This window comes from Trachymyrmex cornetzi, unplaced genomic scaffold (genome assembly GCF_001594075.2).
Source record: "Trachymyrmex cornetzi isolate Tcor2-1 unplaced genomic scaffold, Tcor1.1 scaffold326, whole genome shotgun sequence".
Taxonomy (NCBI): domain Eukaryota; kingdom Metazoa; phylum Arthropoda; class Insecta; order Hymenoptera; family Formicidae; genus Trachymyrmex; species Trachymyrmex cornetzi.
In genome coordinates, this window is record NW_017297961.1 from 216,500 (window position 1) to 227,486 (window position 10,987).

Here is a 10,987-nt window from a genome sequence, read left to right on the forward strand (position 1 = left end):
TCTTCCCCTGTCTCGAGGGGGATAATTGACGGTGGGGTCGGTAGTCGTCCTCTTCGAGGATCGACGGAAGTGATGCCAAAAATTAACGGAAGCGATTGTCGCTTCATCGTCGATTCGTCTATAAGATGTCGTCTTAATGCTGATCGTGCGTTTGAATTGCTTTGAAGAAACGCGCGAAGGTTTAGATGAGCGTTCTACTGAAACTCGGATACATTTAATGTGGAGGAGGATCCATGTTTTTTTTTAGAATAGTAGAGGTGCTGGTTTCGAGAGAAATTTGAGATTAAGATCAGTGTCACGTCACTGTGTATTCAAACGATTCTTTTCGTTAATAAAACATGAGAAATAGCGACGTTGTGTCTTTTGGTGATTTTCAGAGATTAGTAAGAATTCCTGATTTATCGATCACATTCGTGCAATTGTTGCACTGTCCAGAGGAAATTGGTGAGATTATATAAGACGATTATCCCGTCCTCGCGCCTAACATTTTGCGAGGTCGTTTAACTTGGCGGGTCTTTACTTTATAAAATATGTCAGTGATCCTCGAATTTCAAACATGTATATTTCTGATTTTTTTTGTGTCATATTAAACATTTAAATATTATTAAATAGTAATATAAAGTACAAATTTGATCGTGGGAAAAACGTGGCAAGAAGATCGAATCATGTACAAAGAGAAAAAAGAAAATAATATTATATTTCCTTTTGCTGTAACTCAAACATATTAAATACGTCTTTCATAAAACAATTAATCAAAAGCGTCCCGAAATAATAACTCATTATCAGAATCATATTTAAATTTGAAAGATGATTAAAATTAATGTTCTCTGAATACTTGCTTTGCATCTATTTAAATTTTGACAGATAATAATTGATAAATTTAAAATAATATAAAAAATTTAAGTTATATACAAGAAAAGAGGATTAAAATTAATTTTTTTCTTAAATTAATATTGAAACTAACATAATTAAATTAAAATTAATATTACTGAAATTAAAATTAACGTTTTCTTAATACCTATTTTGTATCTACAATTTAAATTCTAACAGATAACAAAAGATAAATTGACGAAGACATACAAAAATTTAAGTTATATACAAAGAAATTGTCTTTTTAAGATTTTTATCACGCAATCTCACTAATCATCCACCAAATTATTAACAAGGCTCAACATGACGTGTAATATAGAGACGGTTCGGACTCATTTCAAGATTTGGATCGTTTCGGCGACAGATGTTTCAGCCAATACACTCGTTTCATAAACAGCGCGGCAAGAAGTGCTTTAAAAGTTGCAGCTTCGAGAAAAACGACGTCGACCCCATTTTGAAGTTTTGCACGCCGGTTTTACGGTAAACGTTTACGTTCGACCATACCGCGAAATTTACATTGAGATACATTTTTTAAACTAGATTTTGCCGAACATTGTGTTTGTTGATACCGGCAAGGCATTCACTTTCTTTCTACCGAATGTTTAATTATTTTAAAATGATAAAAGTTTTAATCTATCATAAAATAAAAAGTCATTCAACGAAATGCACATCGCGATGCTTCTGTTATTATGAATTCCCAATTTCTCGTATGAGACAAGTTCTGTGAAAACTAAAGAGCTTGAATTAAGAATCACAAGATCGTACTATATTACATTATACAACTGTTGAATGAAGGAAGCTAATTAGTAATATCAAGCTTAAGAATTTGGATTCTAAATTTTTATTAAAAGGAAAAATATGACATAACATTTCACATTTTGATAACAATTTTTGTATTAACCTAATTCTTATAATAATTATAATACACGAAGCAATAATTCTTAATCAACTAATAAATTTAACTAGAAAATAAATGCATATTATAATATAAATAAACATAATGTTATACACATTATATGCACAAAATTTATAAAAATATTGTTTATAAGAAACAATCTAACTACATAATATATGATATAAATATTTTGGTATGTCTAAATATTTTCCAAGCCCAAAGCTCGCAAACTATTTTAAACTATTTCAATGTTTCGCAGTTGTTTTAAAAATTGTTTTCAATTTTATAAACGTTTCGCATTAAAACTTTAAATAAAGTATTTCTACAGTGTAGGCCTCGCGGTAAGCTTTGCGGGTCCAGCGCGAAGGCTGTACAATGAAGAAAGATCAAGTATGATAAAACTGTTCACATCGTGACAGCTTCAAAGGGAGTGAATGGCAACGCCGTTTAAAAGGGATAAGGAGTTTTCTGCTATTTGAAAATGCTGGCGAATGCAGATCATTTGAGTGACCTTGAGTCCGCGTGAATCTCCCTGCGGAATGCACTGGCTGGATTAATGAATTTCAATAAGTCGGCGGCTTGGCTCGAGATGTCCTAATGATGGTGCGGTCACGAAATAAACTGGTGAATTTCATTACGCTATCTCCTAATGCGTGCGTGAGTGCGTGCCATGATTCGATCCTACGTACATATACGTATATATAGATATATAGGGTCTGACAGAATCCCATATTTTTCTATTCACAGCATCGTAGTAATGACGGATGACATTGGACAGACATATCTTACAAAGGATGGACACGAGGTCCTTCTCGAATTGTATTTTGCACTCGTTATGTCGATGAAGATATGTTTGTATAGTTTCGGAAGATTCATATACAGGGTGACTTTAAATAAGTACGACAAATTTTAGGAATTGGTTCTTTGTCACAAATTGAATTAATGTACGGCTCGACGAAATTAATTTTTTGCCAATCTCTCCATAGAATATGCGCATATAATCCATACACAGATAATATTTAACCGGTTTTTTTCAGTAACGATAAAGTACTAAATTTCATTAAAAAACCAATGATTAAAATATTATTTATTTATTTTTAAGTTCATTTAAAATATTGGTAATCAATGCATTAAATAAATACGAATTTATATGTATTCGTCTATTCTCAATTTGAGAAAAGATTAAAAAGTTATTTTGTTGTTATTCTATCGGTGGGAAATCAGAATTAATTTGCAATGTTCTGCCTCTCGCGGTCTTCTTGCGCCAATCTGGGGGACAAGCGAGTTGTCTCTTCGGCCAATTCCTGACGAGCTAGCCGATGACGGTAGCGCTTATTTTGCGCTCTAATGACAGATGCATTTACTCGGCTTGCTATGCACCGCGACACGTGTCGCAAGGGGGAAGAGAGAGGGAGAGAGAGAGAGAGAGAGAGAGAGAGAGAGAGAGAGGTACGCACGCTATCAATATGTAGTTTGTTCGAACTACTATGTGTGATGCCAGCAGCTTCTTTACATATACTCGGCGAGCCTCGCGTGATACATTACGCGACACACAAACTACGTTTTGATTCATCGGCTAAACTCCGCTCCGTCAATGTAGCTGCATCCGTTTTCCGATTAGCGATGCGGCAAAACGGGCACAAAGGACCGAGAAAACTCGGTCGACTTCCCTCTCAGTCTCTCGCTCTCATGAAAATGAGTTTGCATAATCATCACACATTGTAAAAACAGTGGCGACTGTTAGCTGCAAATTTCTTGGCACGTAGACTTCGCAGTTTAATCGACTTTCCACACAGTTAACACACAGCGTAACGAATTCTAAGTGAATTTTAAGAATTCTGGAACTTATTTTATGTAAATTAGGGATGTTTTACAGATAGAGAAGCTTGCAGAAAAATATTTTGGCTTTAACGAAAACAAAGGAATTATTTAAGGAAAGGATACTTTTCTAAGTGAAAGTAGTCGTTAACATTAAGTTCATTAATATTAAGTTTCACTTAGCTACTTGATGTAAATTTTAGCAGGCCGTATATACACATTTAGATTTACCTAATCACTGTGAGCCAAAATATGTCGATAGTCTAGTAACTAGGTACGCGCCTGTTTAGTTGCGATCGCTAGGCAAATTTAGCTTCGAGGTCAATCAACTGAGCCGTTTCGGGGATCGGGACTGGATCGCTGTGTCAACTACATCGTTTCGTCAGTTTGATCGAGAATCACGGCCGTCTTTGAATTTTGCTTGTTTCACAAATGCTTACATTTGAAAAAAAAAAAAAATAATAACGTTGTGGTGAAGAAAAATTATGTGCAATTATTCGCACTTATTTGTGAATGTGTGTACTCTCTAAAACTTTTAGAGTGAAGACTCCAAATTGAGCAACTCTTTTTTTAAGATTATAGTTCAATTTTCACTCTTTAGAGATTTCTGCACTCTAAAGAATTTAAAGAGTAAGCGTAACTTCGTCATTTAGGTGACTAATTGAGTAAGTAAATTATTAACATCATTTTTCGCTAGACAATGTCTTCGATATCACATTCGCGAAGGTGAGATCTGTTAACCTCGGAATCACGAACTGCATACGGCGCCAGCAGGGTTCACATGTTTTGCATGTAGATCACAATCGTGAGTACGTTCTTGCATGCATAATATTGTTACAGCAGCGAAATCATTTCCGCGATTTTTATATCTCTCTCGGTATCAGACAGCATTTTTCTATGTGAAACGCGATCACGCACCATACGAGTAAATTCGCGACGAGTGGATGGAGAAACTCTGAAGCTTTCGAAATTTCGCAAAAGAAACCTCGTTGTTAAATTTAATAAGATAAAAATATGTCGGCATATTTAAAGATGAGTAACGCAAAAATGATTTCATCTTTCGTCCGAGGGAGAGAGAGAGAGAGAGAGAGAGAGAGAGAGAGAGAGAGAGAGAGAGAGAGAGAGAGAGAGAGAGAGAGAGAGAGAGAGAGAGAGAGAGAGAGATTGGTTCCACGTTGTGCAAAAAAATACAGATTTGTTCGAAAATTCGTTATACAAATGTGTTCGTGGCGTGACGCGTGGCCGAGTTGGGAGGAGCTTTTTCGAGAATAATAGGAATTTATCGTTGCAGCTGACAACAGGAAACGCTAAAAAAACATTCGTGGCGTGATGCGGTAAAAAGGCGCGATATTTTCATACATAAGTCGGACACGCAACGATAGAATTTTTACGACCCACCCGTTCCTGTTTCTTGACAAATTAATTGCCAACGTGTCGGCGCGGTGACGTGAAATCATAAAAAGTTTCCATCTAACGAATATCATTAGAAATTAAATTGTGTGTTTAAACGATAAGCTAGATGAAGACTATTCGTTTTAAGTAAGAATTTATGAATTTAACGTTTCTGAATTAATGTTTTATAAAGCATTGTTATTGTAATTCATGCAGTAGTTATTCGATATTTTTTGTTTTAATGAAAACAGTTTGAAAACATTTATCTTGTTCTCGTTTTTCATTAAGTACACATTAGAAATCATCATTAGAGTGACTTTAATTAAATTGGATTCAACTATAAGAAAATGAAGCGCGAGATTGATGATCGGGACTTGCTTCAATTCGCGCGGAGATCGTATTGGAAGAATATTTTCTTATCATGATTGTATAAGTAAGTACGCCCGTTAAACTCAATTTCAGCGTGATTTAAGAAAAGCAAAGTTAATAGGAATTATTTTTATAATAGCTCGGATAACTGCGCGATTAAGCACCATTGGTATATCTTAACTTGGTGTTCAGCAAGTAAAGTCTCGGGGAAAAAATATGGATGTCTAGGCGGATGCGACGTTTAACATAATCCCCGAGCACGGAAGGATGATCCGCGATATTACGCGGATAGAATTATGGGCTCTTTTAAATGTTACTGTACGACAAGCACAACCGAGAATAGAGGAAACCGAGACGCGCGGCAATTAAATTCATAATATGGAGATTATAAATTTTCGTCCTTCTTAGTTGATAACCTTACCAAGCCATTTATCTTCGGATTATCATTGTCTCAAATTTAAAAACGATTATTACACTTGTCGCATAAAATCTGCTGTCGGACACGATATTGAAAAGTTTTTTAACGTATGTAATGATCTAGAATTATTAATTTTAATATATATATAATATATATATATATATATATATTTGAATAAAAGTTTATTTAATTTCTATTTTCTTTTTTATATTTTCTTGATTTTTAGACTTTCGTTGTAATTATCAGATATTGGACGCTAAATATATTAAAATAATACTCGAAAGAGTATTTATTCTTCAAAAGAGTAATTATTATGATTAAAGAATTTAGATATTTAAAATTTAGAAATATCTGTCTTTGCAATACACAATAAAAATTAAAATTATTGCAGAGAGAATTTATACAGAATCATTTGAGACATGCTTGCGTATCTCTCGCTATTTTTACTGCCACTTTCCGTTGAGAAATGAGTTCAATGCCAGCCAAATTTCGATGTAGACAATATTGAAGTTTCGATTATAGACGTTACTTGTCTATCATCTATAGCCGCCTCTACCATCGCGACAAACTAATCAAATAGGAAATAGTATTTCCTTTTCTGTCAACACGATCTGCTACGTTGAGACCGTCGACATTTCACCTTGGAGATATCGATCGATTTTAGCGGAAGGAAGTTCTCGGCATTGAAGAAGCGGCTCTATTCCGGAGAATCGCCGGTTGGTGACGATGGAACTCGAAAGAAGAATATATAGTGACTAATTTTGCAGCAGTCAGAAGATGCAGCAATTCGAAATAAAATATTTTAGTAGAGTTGAAAGTGTTAAATTACATTTTTTAAATAAATTGTTTAACAAAGAAATTATTTAACATAAAAAGCTAAAAGGTGATGTTAAAATTGATTTAAGTTCTATAAGAAATTAGATTTAGCTAAACTATAAATCAATATTTCCGTACGCAGCTATAATGTTAATACAATGCAATCATCTAACAATATATCACCATTGACAAGATGACAAACTGAACACAGAAATTGAAATATCGTTAAATTGTTTGATTCAATTTATAAAATTATATAAAAAAATGAAAAGAGAATTTATAGCGAACTGCATGAGAGGCTTCCAGGTACCAATTACGAAAGAAACGATTATTTTTCCGGTAATAAAAAGCAGAAATTGTGTTTTCTGAAAAAAAAGGGAAATTGACACACGCGAGATCCTTACGCAATCAGTAATGAAGTTTCTTCCTCTGACCTTTCTCCCACACAATGACCTTTCCAAGTGCTACGCAAGTTGGAAATTATCTTGTAAGTCGCTATGAATGCGAAAGCCACGTTTTCGTTAGATTTACGAAATTCCGTTTCTTGACACGGGAGGACCTACGGTTGCAAAGTAGGTCGACGCTTCGGAGGGTTGACAACCGTTGTCAGGGCCACGGTTGCTAAAAAGCAATATTCTCCGCTCTTCCAAATCTACTCTTACTCTTTACATACTACGACAGAGATTCACCTCTTTTCTTGTATCGTTTTCATGTAAGTTAACGATCGCTCGGAATGTAATTTGAAAGAATAATTCTATGAAATTTATAGGAAAATTTGAAATAAAAACAAAGATAAATCGATAATTCTACATCCGGTTAGCATGATAGATAAATAGGAATATGAATAATGAGAAGATGAGATAGAGCTGACATTTGGATCAACGATTGGAGAAGACCGAGATATTCCGATAATGCGCGTCTATGAACTTTCGGGAGTCTCGTTCAGAAAATGGCAAGAAGAATCGATTGTCTCCGCGGGGGAGAAAAAAAAGAACATTGTGCACAGTACTTTAACACTTAAACATTCTGATAAAAACAGCAACCGCAGAGAAGATAGAATTTATTAACGGCAAAAAATAGGGAGCTCGTGCTTCCAAAAAACATTAAAGTCATAGCAGCGTCTTTAACGAATCATCAATAAATGTTATAGCAAAATTCACAAATTGAAAAGCATAATAAATTTTTATGTGTGACCTCAGTTAAGATATCTAAAAAATTTACTATGTATCAAAAATATAGAAAGTAATCTAATATAGAAAGTAATTTAGAGTGATACACAGAATAGTCTATATAAAGTGACTCCAAACTTTTTTATCTTTTCAACAAGTTAGAAAATACTCGCACTACAGACTTATTTTTACACAAATAAGAGAAATAAAACGGAAGCTACTGTCATTAATTTACACTCTAAATTTCTTGCAGTGAAATTTCGCTCCAAGAGAGTGAAATGCACCCTTGAAAAAAAGTGAAAATATTTCACTTCTTGAAAAAAGTGAATATTTAATCTAAAATCTCACTCCAAAAAAAAAGTAAGATTTCACTCCTTTAAAATAAAAATTCACTCTAAAAAGAGTAAAAATTATCGCTCTTTTCAAGAAGTGAAAAATTTTTTTTAAGGATGGTTGTATTTTCACTTTTTCGGAGTGAGATTTCACTGCAAGAAGTTTAGAGTGTGTACGGATTGATAAATGGACTTTCCTTCGACGAATCAGGCAATGTGACTTCGAAATAAGTGGCGAGCCATGTACGGGGACAATATTTGTGCAAAGAATTTTGCGATTCAGTCCAATACGCGAATGTCGGCTGCCAAAATGTAGTTTGCAGAAACGTACACTATACAAAATGCAACGGCAAATATAACATCGGCCTCTGTCGACCATGGTGAATGAGTACAAACGCGAGGAATACACTTATCGGCGTCTGGCCGAAACGCTACGAACTATATGGAGCGCCTCAGCAATTCCGCTGCGGCTCCTTTAACCACGCGACTAAGTAAATCCGCGTATCTTCCGCTTGGATGAGCGCGCGAATTTCCGCTTGCTCCGCGAAAGCCAAATCCCGGGATCGGTGTCGAGCATCCGAGCAAACGCGAATTATTTGCGCCTAAATGCGCGCTACGTCTACGTCAAATCATGCTCGTATCATCGCATGCGACAGAGATTTTTCTCGAGCTTAATGAGATAATCGATTGCTCGTTCATTGGGCGAACTCGATCTATGTTATTTTGTTTCTTCTTTTTTTCCAAGAACAACTAAAGCTGACATTTACGATGGAAAAGAGAAAGAGAGGTATAACGTTTCTCTCCTTTTATTAATTTTTCTGTGAGTAATTTCAAAATCGGTTAAATAAATTAAATAAATAGAAAATAACTCGATATAATTTATAAAACATATATGCATGTATGAAAATAAAATAAATAATAATTGACTTTCAAATCAATCTGTCTGAACAATTTCAACAAAGAAGGATAATCGTAGAAAAATTAAAATCACCGCGTTTGAAAGGATTAATGCATATAATTTACTTGTTTACCAGAGATATATTGATCTTACCGAATCACGTAAATTAATCACAATCTTATTGCCGCCTTGTGATTGATTTAATATCATCCATAGTTTTCTATGTTTCGTCCATATAATAGTTATACTCGTATAATAGTTTCCCTCGCAAACTCAATCACTCACTTACATGTCATAACGTGCGTCTCCCTCAGGAAGGTGGAACGCCCGTTTCTCGGAGTATCGTAGGCTAAATCATCCCAAATGATCTCGGCTTCGTGACCCAGAGTTCGAACTATTTTTAGATACCTCCCACTTGGTTTTGTACGTGCACATAGGCGATCCCTCCTTTGCCATTGGCATCCTGTTATTTCATCCGTTCACGACAAACACTGTTGCTTTTTATAGATATTTTTCTCAGAAGCAACGTTAGATCTTTTTTTATTCATTATTTCAAATCCACAGCTTGTTTATTAAGACGGATCACATTTCACTATCTATTTATTAAGAAGAAATCTTTTTAAGTCTCTGGATAATTTGTTTGCGAGATTTGGATTCTTGATTAAAAAAAATAAAATTTTTCGGAAAAATCTAATCGTGATATTTTTATATAATTCATAATGTGAATAAGTAAAATATGATTAACTTTTTATTTATAAATATTTTATTTAAAATCAGTTGCTCTAAATAATTTGAATCGTAAACAAAAACATTGTTAATATTGCCTATGAATTTAACGTCAAATTATGCCTTTAAAATTACATAAATGTGTTGCAAATAAAAAAAGAACATCTCATCTCAAGTAAATCACCGATGTTGAAGATTTAAAAAGATAATTTGGCGAGCTATCAATCGAAATAAACTTCTCGCGTTGCAAAGAGGAGTGCATCGTCAAGTGTTTAGCTATTTACGTATGCAAGAGATATGACATATTATCGCTTTGGATAACCGTCATCGACAAACGGAGATCCTTGAATGAGTTTTCCGATAAAGTGACAAGGCATGTGTACATGTACGCATCTATATGCGATATGCATAATGCCATAATGCGAATAATACATAACTGCACGATCTCTTTGCGGCTGTAAAGGAACGTCGTAGAGTTATTTATAATATATATTATTACTGCACACTTTTACTTTGCTTATCTAAATAAATTGTGCAAATGTCACGATGCTCCACGTCGCGCTTCGGTTGAAAGAAAAATAAAATTAACGGAAAACTGACTTTTTTATCATCATTTGCCGCTACGTATTCTCTGCATAATTCCTCATTACTATTTCTATAAAGCTTTCCATGATTTATGTGTTTATTATTAACAATTATTCGAAATTCAAGAACGGAATATTATATGTAATATTCTTCTCAAGTCATTTTTATATTCTCAAAACGTATAATTCTTTGAAAATAGAAAGAATTATTTTTATATTCTTTTCAGATGATTAATTTCTACATTCTGTTTAAATAAAATAGTTTATATTGTAAAGTCACTGATGTTAATTAAAATTGATTCGAAATATAAAACTACACGATCGGAATTAAATATAAATCGAATTACTATAGATCATTGCGTTTATTCCGCCTGTTGTTGATTGCGATTGCAACGTCGAAGAAAAGAAATTGTTATACGTAACAATTCGAGATAGAATGAGAGATAGAGAAAGTGAATTATAAATCTCATCTCGAGCGACAGATAAAAGAGCGGTTCGATGATCTTGACGAATGCCCGGACACGAAGTCTAGGTGTAAAAATATCCCCGGGAGTGCCGCTTCGAGAGAACTTCTAAACGCGATACACCGATACACACATACAACGATAGGAGAGAGTACGCAGTTATATATACTATATCGAGCGATACTCGACCGCGATTGACAGCGTCTCGTTAAAGTGATTTCATCCAGAGCGTATTA